Source organism: Aythya ferina (genome assembly GCF_964211825.1).
Source record: "Aythya ferina genome assembly, chromosome: 13".
Taxonomy (NCBI): domain Eukaryota; kingdom Metazoa; phylum Chordata; class Aves; order Anseriformes; family Anatidae; genus Aythya; species Aythya ferina.
The window spans coordinates 6,020,781-6,035,017 of NC_140311.1; the positions used below are offsets into that span (position 1 = coordinate 6,020,781).

A 14,237-nucleotide genomic window follows, 5' to 3' on the forward strand; every position below is an offset into this window, starting at 1 on the left:
GTGATTGTAGGAGAGAGATTTCAATGTAAACCCTTAGAGAACTTGTGATGATGTGGAAATGAAAAGGTGTCAATGCACATTATACTGTCATTAGAAAAATAAATCAAACACTAAGAAAATCTCATTAAAAGGAAGTGGTAGATAAGGGCTAGCTTTTTTTTTTTTGCAACTTTTTTTTCAACTTCTCATATTTTTGTGTTTGCATAATCATTACATAGGATTGTTACCTGTGCTTTACCTGCATTGCTGAACTATCATGCAGAAACTATCCTTTATTTTAGTGTTTTTTTGTTTGTTTGTTTTTTCTTCCCTTTCTATCTTGTCATTTTGTAGGTGTAAATTGTCTTGGTTCAGAGAAGCTAACTGACAAGTGAATATGATGCTGGATCCATAAGTACTGAGCACTTTGGGGAGAGTTTAGATTTGGCCCCTAAAGGCAGCCTGCTCTAGAAACTTTCATCCCAAGGAAAATCGCTCATCTGGTCTCCCCAGAACTGGAGATAGAAAAGAGATGGATTAGAAGTGAGCAATAACATCCCAGAACTTCAGGTGCTTTTTGAATGGTCAGCATAGAGACCAGATTCCATATATCCTCATTTATTAGGAACTTTTATCTTGGCATCTCAGTTTGAGTACCTTTCGGAAGGATTAAAACACAGGTAGGTATGTTTGTACGTAATGCCTTGGCCTTTTGTGGAACCATTTGTTAAAATATAGGTGTAAAAACTAAGAGTTTTATATAATTGTATTTATGTATTATTTGAAACATTATTTTTAAGTTCCAATTTTACTGGGAAGAGATGATCTAGAAAAATTTGAACATCTTCAGGAAACAAAATGGAGTTTGAGTTAAAGTTGAAAAAGGTTTTCTGATGATTTTTCTGTACTTACTTCTGCAAATTAAGATTGTAGGTGGCCACAGGTCTTCAGAGACTAGTTGGTATCAGAATTTGTATTGTATGGGCTCTGTAATCTGATCTACAGTTTTTACACTGTTTTGTCCTGATAATTCTTCACTTCAAAGAGAAAAAAAAATCCATGGAAATGAAGTAGTAATTCTCCTTTCTTACAGGTGTGAAATCAGTACTTTATCCATCTTTCATTTTAAGATAGACTACTGTTATTGATAAACAGAGTAGGATTATGGCAAAATGTTCCGTAAACTGGAATTACATCAGGGCCGAGATATAGTTGGCCTGTTCACTCTCTTTTTGCTGTCAGGTCAACTTTACATACATTAATTTATTCTATGGAAGAAAAGACTTGGTGTTCGGTCAAGTTGAAGCAAAGCTGTCTTGGGCATGAGAAACCCTTTGACAGCAACTGCAAGAGGTGATGGCAGCTCTTCAAAATGTTCTTAATAATTTTCATTTAAATCTTTACTCTGAAGGTGTTTTGTTTTGGTTTGTTGTTTTTTTTGGTCTTTGATCAGATTTTATGGTTCACAATGTGCATAGGATATCTCTTGCTGTTGATTTTTACAGGCATATACTTTTTCAGATATGGTATATTGTGAGCTCTATGCAGGGAAAAAAATTTGCTAATTTTTGCTTATATATCATGACGTAGAAGATAAGGATCGACAGTTTTCATTCCTTAAAAATATAAGTCATAGATATATTTGATTCCTAAATTTAACAGCTACTGCACAAGAGTCCTCCTTGGGAAAGGCACATTTTCTTTGCAAGATAACTTTTGTTTCACTGGCTGATGTATAACAGTTGTATTTATAAAATAAATATACAGCATGCATTATATATATTTTATAATAAATCTTAGTTGTATTAATAATATCTGTAATAGATTAATGAGAGACTGAATTATATTCAATAACACTGAATTCAGTCAAAGCAAAGCTATCTTTGGAAATGGGGTTGACTTCAGAAATGGAAGATATATATATACAGGTTGATGGTAATCTTCTCAAGCTGTAAAATAAACAAATATTTTTTGTTTCTCAGCTTGATCCAAAGTATGTTAACAAGCATTGCCAAAATACAAAGATACTCTAAAAGAAAGCAATATCATTTTTGATATGAAACTATTTTTACAAGAAGCTGTCACAAAGGAGAAAGGCTAATACAGAGAAATACAGCCTAATTCATTCATAAATACCACTGTAGGATAAAGTTTTGATGCTTGAAACACAAACAGTTCTTAAATCACCTCTAAAGCATGGTGCTTTTCCTGCCTCATCTGTAGAAAAGACAATAAATTAAGAAAAACTGAGTTTAAAAATGGTTAGTAAAGATGAGTTCAATTTAATAATTGTGATTTACAGACGTATGTAAATATATGTTACATATATACATATGTACGTATATACATATATTTGTTAATGTAAAATAAATGTTCACACTCACAGAGATGCAGGTAAGTTATATTTCACTACACCAAAAAAAAAAAAATCTAGTATAACATTTAAAACGTATGTGCTTACAAAATAAAGAAGATGCATGGTTCAAATGAGAAGTTGTCGTCATCATAATTGGGGAATAATGGATGTTATCCTATAAAGCTGAAACAGGAAAGATTTAGTTTTATGATAATTTGTTGGTTGGGTTGTATTTTGTTGATTTGTGGTGGAATTGTGATCAAAAAGCTATTGAGATTTGTAGTTAGGTATCTAGGCAATGATGAAACAATCCTGTCCAATGTCAAAGGACTTCATACAATCTACTCTAAGCTTCAGCTAAACGTCTTTTATGTTTTGTAAAGGGGCTATTAGTTTCTACTTATTTTGATTGACATTGCACTCTATTTTATTTTAGAATGAAAAAAAAAAGCAGCAAATGCATAACTACTTCTGCAGTTGAAGGATACCAATTTGTGTCATATAAAAAGTGTATTGATCTTTGTAAACTTTTCTATTGCTAGGTGAAACAAAAGACAAAGTGTAGATCCTATTTACAGCATATCAGAGGGGGTTATCATTCTAATTTGAATGACATTATGAAGTCATCCGTTGTTTCTACTGCTTTTTAAGCTTTCAATTCAAAATACTTTTGCCTGGGATTCAAAAGTATAGTTTTATTTATTTAAATGCATAGCTCTATTTAACAAACAAACAAACAATATCCCAATATAGAAATGAAATATTAGGCAAAATCATAGTCAAAACCTTTCTCCCCAGTTCTAACAATCTTGCTTAATAACAGTTGTGCTGAATTTAAACCTTGTTTAAAACGAGCCTGTAATTTTTGGCAGTGTGTTATATAAAATGTTGTGATCAGTTTAATCACTTTGAGAATGTTTCAGAGTCCTTTGTTTCATGTGTTGTGTAGCTACCCAGAAAAATATATAATGAATAACTTTGTACTACAAACTGTTAATTTATAATCATTTTATGTCATCTACTGTAATTATGGCACTGTAATCTGTGCTAGTTTACAATACTTTGGCAGAAGCATCTACTGTAATATTTACAATGCATTTCTGGCTCTGTTTAGTTTTCATTGTGCTCACAGTTATTCTCTTGAGTTATTTGGATACTAGTATACAAAAATGGCTGTTTACTTTGTTTCTTGACTAGTTAATCAAACATTTTAATATCTCCAAGCTTTTCAAGAGGGGAAATTATACTCAAAAAAATCCATTATACACAAGCAGAAAAAGTAATGAAGTTCTGCTTGTACTGAACTCATTTCACAGCATTTAAAGTTAAGCTCCATTGCTTAATTTCTAATCATTTGCTTATAACTTCCAGTCTGTCTCAACATAACTCACTGAAAGTTTTTGACTTAATTTTTATTTTAATTATCTCACTAGATAGCTAGTGCAATATCTAAACTTCTACAGAAGTGATAGTTAGGTTGGATGTCCGAGGCTAAATAAGTCAAAAGAACATGGTAATTACAATGAGGGACAGATTTCTAGTAGAGATCAGTATATTGGGAACTCTTTTGAACTTGTTCATTTGCTTATTTGTAGTAGGTATTTTGCAGTCCACATAGACATAACAGCTGCTAGCTGCTGAACACGTGTAAGCTTATTTATTTTCATACATAATTATATATTTTATATTGTATTGAATTTTAATATTAAGTTTATTGTTTGTATTTCATACTCATAGCGATGCATAAACAATAATTAAGTACCTAGATCTTTGCTTTGTGGTAAAAGTATGTTAGTCTCTCTCTCTCTTTTTTTTTTTTCTCATTCCAGATCATTAATACTACAAATAGTGAACTTTGTGGATGTTTGTAATTCTGAATGTTACAATAAGTGATCTTACATTAGCATTTTGATTTGAATCAGGACTTTGTTTTTGAAGTAAATGTCCTGATTACCTCCAGGTAATCGTGCTTTCATATGCATCATGAAGCAGACTTTGAGCATGCAAACTGGATTTTTTTAAGATGAGTAAATGTGTTCCTGGAGTATCACTTGTTGATAAGAGTACTGTCCCAGGAACCAAACCACTCCTAGTCCAAGACAGCTCTTTTCTCACCAGTATACTTATTGTGGACATTGAATCCTCAGTATGAATTGTGTCACTCTGTAGATCTTCCCATTTTTGCTGTTCCGCAAAGTTTACTTTGCAGTTACTGTTGAATACTGGCATCTTAGAATTAAGATTTTGATAAGGAAGAATAAGATTTCTTGTAATCTGTTAGTAAAATCCTTGACTTTTACAGCTGATACCAGGACATAATTCAGCAGATGCATACAAGGACTAGGACACACTGTTGACAGAAAAAATGATGTCATGTTTCTTTCTTCAGAAAGAATTAATTCTGCATGTAATTTAATTGAATTTTTAGCATTGTGTGCCAAAGTTTGCTTCTCCTTAGATCTCATTAGATTGTGGTGATCAAAAGCCAATGACCATGTTCTGCTTTTGAGCTAAGGAAGTTGTGGTGTTGGAGTTAGTGGAGATAACTTCTCCACAGGACATGGGCTTGGAACGTAGTTATGTTTTAGTGTATGTGGGGTTTAGTCTCAGTGCTGCTTTTCTGTTCCACTCAGATATGCTCATTTAGGATGTACCTTTGCCCCCTTGCTCTGTCTCTTAGCATATACAATTTAATGGGTGAGTTTGTATGGGATCTCATGATTTGTCACAATATTGGTTCCCTGTTACTCTGCTCCATTGCTACAGGTTCTTTGCAAGTCCAGTCAATTTTTCACCTCTTCAGGAGGCTTCTCTTCACAATTTGTGACCCTTATAAAACAAAATAACTTGTACAAAGCAAAGTATTATTTATTTCCCAGTACAGGACTTTGTCTAAAAAGTAGTGCATACAGTAAGAACCAAGATGCATATTAGCTAACCTAAGCCATAATCCACCTGTTCATGTTTATGTGGACATCAGTTTAGTCAAAGCATCCCCCCCCATTGGGATGGACATGATAGATTGCATGTCTATGGTTTCCAGTTTAATACAGTTTATGCACATGCCCAGGGAATCATACAAAGTTTTTGTATGAATTTTACTGTGTTTTTCTATTACACTGATTTATGATAAAATACTTCGTATTTCTAATTATTTTGTCATTTATGTTGTAATGGAGCAGTGTGAAAGGCAGTGACAATTGAGGTTAATTTTGAATCCCTGTATTAGAAATTGGAGAATGCCAAAACAATAATTGCAGCAGTTTTCTGTGGCTATGAATGTCCCAGCTGAGTCTAGGAATGGAGTTAGGGGCAGCAGAAGTCAGGATTTTAAAAACAGGATATGTACGCTGTATTATGTACAGAAATAATGCTTGAGAAAAATAACTTGGAATTGGGGCATTTTACTATCTGGAGGCTCAAGTTGATTGAGGTTGTATTTTTTTGTTTCACTGGAAATACCTACTTAATTTATTCTTCTCCTGACATTCCAAGTTTATAAGTTAAAGATTAATACTTTTTCAGTTTAAAATCATTTTTGCTTCTGGATTTCATTTGCTGTCCCAATTATTTTATAAGCATTTCTATGCACTGGAGAGCTCTCTTTATCAAATCAACAATTTTGTGATCTATACTAATTGAAATATGAATTGTTTCAAAAGAAGCAATAAAAAAAAAAAAGGTTTTGTTGTCCTTTTGTGTGTGTAGCCCATTTTCATTTTTGTTCCTTTAACTCATTTGATAAGTTTTCATCATCTTGCCATAGAGTTGGAACCAACACTAATGAAATATTTTGTGTGTCAGTTTAAATTTTATATATTAGAAAGCTGAAATAATGCTAAATTACAGAAAGACCAAAAACTGCAACATTTTCATATTTATCAAAGCTCCTGCCTTGGTAGTGAAGGCAAAAAATATTGGATAAGTTATTTTGTGCAGAAGAAAGGAGATTTATCTGTCTGTAAGAAGACTTCAGCATTTATACAATCAACTAAGGATGGATTCATTCATTTAATCCCTCCCAAATGCATTGTTTCTGATCACAAGAGTCATCTAGTGCAATTAGTGGTTATGAAAAATGTCAATGTACTATTACTCAGAATAATAAAAGAACTCAAAAGAATATGCAGTCAACACAAGAAATTTGAGGTCAGAGTGGAAAGCAAGTTTTGAATTCATTTAGCAAAACCCTAGAAAATCTAGGAGTAAATATGCCATTTACCGTGAGGTAGGTTGCAGTTCTCTGAAATTGCATTTGGAGTCTGATTTTATTCCCTGACTCTACTACAAGTGTGTATCACTTTTTTTTTTTTTTTTTTTTTTTTTTTCCCAGCATCTTCCCTATGCATACTATTTTCTTAAGGATTGCAATAGCTGATGTGGGCCTGATAGTTATTTCATAACAATGTTGCCATTTTGCACTGGTGTGGAACAGCTCCCATGTTACTAATATGTTTTTGCTTTTCTGGGTATTATAAGAAAAGGAGAGAACATATGGCAACAGAGGGATATTTCATCCAGTTTGATGTGTGTTTTAGGAAATGACTCAGATGCTGAGTCAGAAAATGAATTTTTTTTTGTAGATGTTCCAAGCCATATTGGAGGAAGTTACTTCACACCACAAATTTCCCTCAACTTGTCCTGACACAGAGATCATCATCATCATGACTCAGAGTAGCTAAGCCAATGCTGTTTCTAATATAGTAAAGCCCTTTTTAATGATTCTGTGCTTAGACAATATTTGTGGGCCATTATTTTTTGGCAAATGTGACTGCTGTTCAATGTGCAATGTTTTTTCCTGCCCATTTCTCTGTAATTTACAAGTATCCAAGCCCAGTAAAACAGAAGTTTATGGCACATTGATCAGTGTTGTATTTTGATAGTGTCCTCACTGCTTGATCTCTAAGTATGTCACGCACAAATAAGTGGCATCAACTGACCCTGTTCTGTCCATCTCCCTAAGAAATAATCCAATTTCAGGATCAAGTCCCAGTAATTGAAGTTTTCAAACTTACTTTGATAATATCTTCCTTGCCCAGCCAGAATGGCAGTAAAGGCAGCAGCATATATTTTGTTGATCTTTGCCCTAAAAGTGTCCAAGCTCATTACTGAGTTAATTATGTCTAAGGAGAACCCAACAAAGACCAAAATCTGGTGATCTCAGATACGTGTATCAGCAAATAATAATTCTTACAAAATATTAATGAGACTTCTACCCAATGAAGGTTGTATTTTTGAATACATTATCTGCATGAGACTAATGTTGATTCAGGTCTCCTGACACTATTGAGGTGTTTAATATAATACAACAGTTTCTTTAATGTAAAACAACTTTATTGATTTCAGAGGTGGTCCACTCAATACAAAACCACTTATATTGTCATTTACTAATTAATTATTTAAAAAACTGTGTTTTGTTCAGTTTAGATTTGCATGGATAATAATGAATTTAACACCATTATCAAAGTGTGTTCTATTTGTTATTTTTAAAATTGTCAATAGTAATCCCAGCCAGAGTTAATATTATAATGTAGATGTGTTTCCAATTGGTGCTTGTGATTAAATATAAATGTTTCTTCACCCTTTAAAATTACTCATTCATGTTCAATAGGACCTTTTTAAGCAATTGCTGGAATTTATATTGCTTGTGGTTGAACTGGGACTCTGTAATGATGTGGATACATTTAACCATTTTTAAGACCTGATGTCACAAAAAGTATTCAAGTTTGAATGTGTTTAATTCCATTGAGTATATATTCCATTGAGTATTGGCATAGTTAATTTTCTGAGACAATTAGGCTTCAACAAGGTGGTGACCTGTAGCTGCATAGCCATCAGGGTGTTCCCCACGTCTGAGTACAACCAAGTTTGCATACAGCTTTAATAAAATGAGGTTAATTAGTCCTTCCTAAGCAGACTAAGGTTTTATAAGATATAAAATATCAGAATTGTGAGAGGCCCCAGCAGCTCTTAGAAGCTTTTTGTGAAACTGGGGAAGGAAAGGCTTTGATGATGGGATGAATCTTCCAACTGAAACATGGGTTTGCGCATTCAAACTGACTTATCTACTATGCCAGCATTTGCAAGCTTTAATGTTCCTTAGTGATTTTTAATGTTCCTTTTTTTTTCCTTCTTCTTCTTTTTTTTTTTTTTCATGAGGAATATCAGCAAATATTACAAAATACATTGTTGCACTTACGTACCAATAAAGTTAGTCCTAAACCTGAGTAACAGGACCAGCTCAGTTGTACAGTTTTTGCTGGCTTTCATCTTGTTGATACACTTTAGAGTCAGAGGTTTTGATCTTAAAGCAGAATATATATTTTTAGTGTACCTCAGCCTCACTCATGCTTTGGAGGTTGATGAAATACCTTGTCTTGTTCTGGGCTATTATTCAGGGGTATGAATTTGTGGAGAAGATTATCCAAACGACATTGCTCTTAATCAAGTGTGTTATTGGCAGAGTGCTTGAGGAAGTCTCTGAGTGAGAGAACCCAAAGCCACTGAGGTCAGCAAAGTCCTAGGGTAGCTTGAAGGGAGCAGAGAAATGCATGTGAGTAAGAGGTAAAAGGCCAGGGACACTGCTGGGCCTGCTGAGTGCTTCTCAGTCATTAGGGCACATGTCCAGTACCAAGCATTTTATGTCAAAGGTTGGATGAAAATGCACAGCTTAAAATTCTCTACACACTATTTATTTATTTAAATATTTTGTAATAGTATTTATTAGATGAAAATAGCTGAAAGAATTTCAGAAGGAGGAAGAAATGTAACTACTAAAACTGAAGCTTAAATTTTTGCAAAACATTAATAAACTGGACAACAGTTATTGGAAATGCTTATCTTAGGTAACAAGGAATGTTGTTAATGCACAAGGTCTACTGAATGTTATATTCAAAAGGCTGGAAGTTTGTTTATTTCAGAATAATTTCTTTTGATAGGTTTTTAATAGTGCTACTGGAAAGGATTTATTTTGGCTATGGCCTAATAACACACCTTTGCTTCCAGTTAAATCTGAAACTTTTCTAACTGTTCTTGTCTTCCTTTGGAAGGCTGGTATATTTAAATTCTTGATCCAGTCAGTAATGACTGTATTTCTACTTGACAGGAAATAATTGAAATTAAGAAATATTATTTCACAGCCAGTAGGAGAGGATGTTCCTGAAAGTGAATAGGGCAGAGTATCCTGTAACATGTTTTTTTCTTATATAAATGTAGTTTTGAGATCATTCATTAAATTAATTTTAGAATGCAAGTACTCCATTAAAACAGGCAAGTCCTAGTTTCATGTCCAAAAACTGACTCCTGCACCTATATCTCTCTTTGTAGTCACAAGGATAATGTTAAGATGATAAACTCTTAGGTGCTCTGACTTTTCAGAAATGGTAACAGATGCAGACTGAGTTATCCTTCTCTCTATCATAAAACACAAACTGGTAGTCCCATGAGAGTGCTTTGGGATGTTTAATCAACCATTACAGATGAAGCTGGCAGGACGGAGAATTGGGAAGGATAAAACATATGAGAATTTCACCTTTCTCATGTGAGCAAACATATGCACATTTGACAACCTCATTCTCCAGAGCTATTCTTTTTCCTCCCCTGTCTTCCAGTATGCCAATAGGATGAGCTATTAAAACTCTATACTTTTTAATTACTAATGAATTGGTCTCATTTGTCAGATGTCTGAAAATGAAAACACGTTTTTTTTTCAAAGCCACTTTGCTTGTGTGAATAAATAGCTAAGTGGTCTTTACCTCCCAAGGGGTGTGCAGCCAGGAAAAGGTGGAATTAGGCAATTAACAAAAGAAGAGAAAGCACTGAAATGAGAAAAAGTCTTCTGGAAAAGAAGGTGTTATTCTGAACTCCCCACAGCCATTCTGTGGGGTTCCTCTTAATTGAGATGAATAACATGGTTTCATAAAGAAACCAGTGGAAAGTGCCTATTTAAACTTTCTAACTAATTAATAGTTTCTCAAGGATGCTCAGCAGTCGGGAAGTTGGAGAGTGCTGCTCATGCTATTACCATGTTGTCTGCTGCTGTGTCTAGCTTGCCTTTCTATAGGAAGAATAAAGAGGCTCTGATAACACAGATTTGTCTATCTGTTGGGGAGGGAGAGGGTCAGTTATTGTTACCATTGGGTACTTCCCACTACCTAAGTATTACCATGATTCCAAGACAGTTGTCATATTTCTGACCATTACAGAGAAGAGAAAAACAAATGTTATGATATTTTATGCATGTTTAATAGATGTTTTCATCTTTATATCCTAGAAGAAATGCAAACTAATGTTTTTCACTATTTGTATATTTCTCTCTTTTGTGATTCACCAAAAAAAAAGACATGTTGCTAGTAATTTGCAGGCATCTGCTGTGAACATGAGATGCTTTCTTGAAGAACAGTACACATCTTTTGTGGCCATTTCATCCTATCTGTATCTCAGAGATCTCCACCTGTATCTGACTAGAATATTATCATAAAATAGTAATCTTTTTCTGAACATCTGGAGCTTGATTTTATGAAAAAGGTCTTTCAAGTGTGCAGGATGTGTACTGAACAAACAATGGGCTGTATCTATCTCTTTTTAGCAAATTTTGGATGTCACCTTTACAGAACGCAGGTCCTTTAGTACTTCCAGCAACATAAATGCTTTCTAAATGCTTTTCTTAAGGGCCTGATTTCTTTCTTCTTTATGTCAGTGGTTCTGCTTGCATAACTACTAATTCATTTGCTTACAGCTTGTCCATTCTGGACTGGTCTTGTGAATAAGTTTGTCACCCTAAGGGTATGTTCATTTCTCCCTTCACCTGCTTAGATAGGTAAAAACCTTCTGTTCCTAGCTAGAGGAGTTAATATTGTTTGTACATGTGGTAGATGCTCAGACATTTAAAAAAGAACATCCTAGGATAAAAGCAAGAAATCTTTTCCCTTTCCCTTTCTTCTCTTTCCCTTTCCCTTTCTTCCCTTTCCCTTTCTTCCCTTTCCCTTTCTTCCCTTTCCCTTTCTTCCCTTTCCCTTTCTTCCCTTTCCCTTTCTTCCCTTTCCCTTTCTTCCCTTTCCCTTTCTTCCCTTTCCCTTTCTTCCCTTTCCCTTTCTTCCCTTTCCCTTTCTTCCCTTTCCCTTTCTTCCCTTTCCCTTTCTTCCCTTTCCCTTTCTTCCCTTTCCCTTTCTTCCCTTTCCCTTTCTTCCCTTTCCCTTTCTTCCCTTTCCCTTTCTTCCCTTTCCCTTTCTTCCCTTTCCCTTTCTTCCCTTTCCCTTTCTTCCCTTTCCCTTTCTTCCCTTTCCCTTTCTTCCCTTTCCCTTTCTTCCCTTTCCCTTTCCCTTTCTTGATGGTATCTTTGTTTTCTAAGTCCTTTTCATTACTACTACTTTTCTCTGCTTTCGAAATTCAAGTAGACTTTCAGGATGGCTCAGTTACTGCAAAAGCGTTTGGCAAACAAGTTATTTTTCACTAGAAGAAGCAACAAACTTAATCCAGGTTATCCTCTATTCCCTGTAAATAGGTGACTGCTTAATCCTATAGAGAAGTTAATATTGTCTTGTAAAAAAAAAAAAAAAAATCCTTTCTATGCTGTAAAATTGTATTTTGATTGTATTTTATTTTTGTCCAGAAATGAAGATTTTTTTCTTTAACTGCTATACGAATAGGTGAATCCATACAAGATAAGACTTCAGAGACATTCTTTTTTTCCTCACATTGAACTATTGGATAGCCCTGTGTTACTTTACACATTGGTATACATGTTGCCTTCCACAACTGCTTTCCATCGCAACTTCTGGCTGTACTAGAGTATTAAGACTTACCAGAAACTCTGGTTATACAACAGGGTGAATAGACCATAACAGTCAACTTACAAAGCAGTCCTTTTTAGTAATAGCCTTTGGTATTGATTTAGTTGTGCATGTTCATTGCACATCTCTCAAATGTTACTGGTCAGGGGTTAATAATGTTAAATAGACATATACATGAAGTGCCAGCAGGTTGATTGCTTTAGTCAGCATCTTTGTCACAGCTCTTCTATAGGTATGTATTTTTTCATTATAAATTTGAAACTGGAAATTTGTAAGAGCAGCCACCCTTCTATATTGTTCCCACAGCATAAAGCAGCTGAAGGATGAGAAGAAAACTGATGTTACCTTTAAAGCCAACAGTCAGAGACGGAGTAGGCAAGGAGAGGGAAATGCGCTAAAGAACTATTCAGTGTATCAAAAGAGATGAGATGATCAGGTGAAGAGTCATTAAAATAAGGACATAAAAATGTTATTAAAATTTATAGACATCAGGTTCCTTTAAAGCAGTTTCATTAAATTTGTTATTCCATAAGGTTGGAGGGGTCCAGAGCTGAATTTTTTTTATTAATACTGAGGCTCTACTACTTTTCAGAAAGCTACACAGACATAATCTTCTAATGTCACTTTTAAGAAAGCAACTTGATGCAAAGGTGTTTGTCTCTGTTGTTACTATCATTTTACATGCTGATGTAAAATCATAGCACAAGTTGATTTTGTGGAAAATGCTAGACATATCTTTTGTTTTTTCTTGGCATTTCTGATCTTCTTCGATTTTGAGCTGTTGTAATGAGCTCAAATACTGTAACACAAATTCCCTTGAAGTCTTCATGAAACCTGCAAAGCTCAATCTCTTTAGAATATGACATGAGAATTCAGTTTTCTAGTTGCGACTGCTGTTCCTGCTTTCAGTTTATATGATGGATCTTGGTTATCTTAAAGAGTAGTAAAGAGATATCTGGGTTATTTTTTTCATTGTAAAATCTATAGCCAAAATATTAATAAGGTATCGGTAAAGTGATCAGCAAGCAAGCTTTACTGTTCTGTTGCTTGTGGGAAATTTAGTAGTGTTAAAGTTATTTGTTTTCTTGTGTTTTATCACCTAGATATAGGAGGTTTCTGCCCTCTGGAGAACATCCTTACTTGGTGTCTCATAAGTATGCAGACTAATTTTTATCATCAAAACAGATCTATTAAATAGTATGTGTAGGAAAGTGAATAGTCATTACTGATGCATCCAAAACTGTCAACTTAATTTGTTCTCATACTGGCTTTAGATGGACTTTTTGGTATTTATCCTAAGAATTAATAACAAAAATAAAAAGAATGGGGATAGTTATAAAGAAAATAGTTTAAGTGGATAGTAAATAGTGATTTATTTCTAAAGAACATTTTATTGTCTTCCTAATGGTGAGCAATGGAAGGACAGCAATTTGAGAGGTTTACTGATTCATGCAGAAAAAAACACTAAGAAATATAATTAATTTGCAATGATAGTTCCTTTCTGCCTTTCAAGTTTGTGTGTGTTAGTCTTTGTACATGCAGAACATGGATCCAAGTGTACAAATTGTTATTCTTCAATCATTATTACATGGGAGAAAGTTTCCTGAGGCCATTGGGCACCTTAGAGTTTAAGTTCATTACTCTGTTTTTCTTCTTAGACATTTTTGACTCTGTTTTAATGATAGAATCCGAATTCTATATAAATTCCTCCACATACATATAAAATCTTCTAAATATTAAAGATTCTTTTTGCCTCTTGATAGGAGCTCTGAAAAAAAAAAATGCTTCCAGTTAACCAAGAAGTTCTCCCCACCTTCCTGTCATTTCTCTGTGTCATTCAATTTCATGGAAAGATTTTTCTGTGCCAGGAAATCAAGTTTTTGACAATTTGACAGATCACAGAGTTCTGTATCTTGCAAAGATCACATTTCTCAGAAAAATGCTGCGTCTTGTAAAGGAAAGATTAAATGCTAATGTAATGGCAGTGCAATGCCTGTAGCCTTCTGACTGTTTTGTCAAATCCTTTCTCTCTGCAACATCAGTTATATTTTCTATGCAGGAATTTAGGGGCAAATTATCTTACTGTTTCCGCTGGTGCAACTTATGAAGTA

At 34.2% G+C, this 14,237-nt stretch overlaps 1 protein-coding gene across 33 annotated transcripts in view; it reads left to right on the top strand.

Annotated features, from left to right (window-relative positions):
• Window positions 1-14,237, top strand: part of LOC311443752 (uncharacterized protein) — a 319,792-nt gene that overhangs the window by 125,955 nt on the left and 179,600 nt on the right. For 2 of the 33 annotated variants that reach the window (XR_014697453.1, XR_014697454.1), the window contains exon 1: window positions 341-659. The exons of the other annotated variants lie outside the window; for them this stretch is intronic. The gene's annotated coding sequence lies outside the window, so the exon portion shown is untranslated. Of the gene's footprint in view, window positions 1-340; window positions 660-14,237 lie in introns of those variants that run through there. 33 annotated transcript variants of the gene reach the window in all.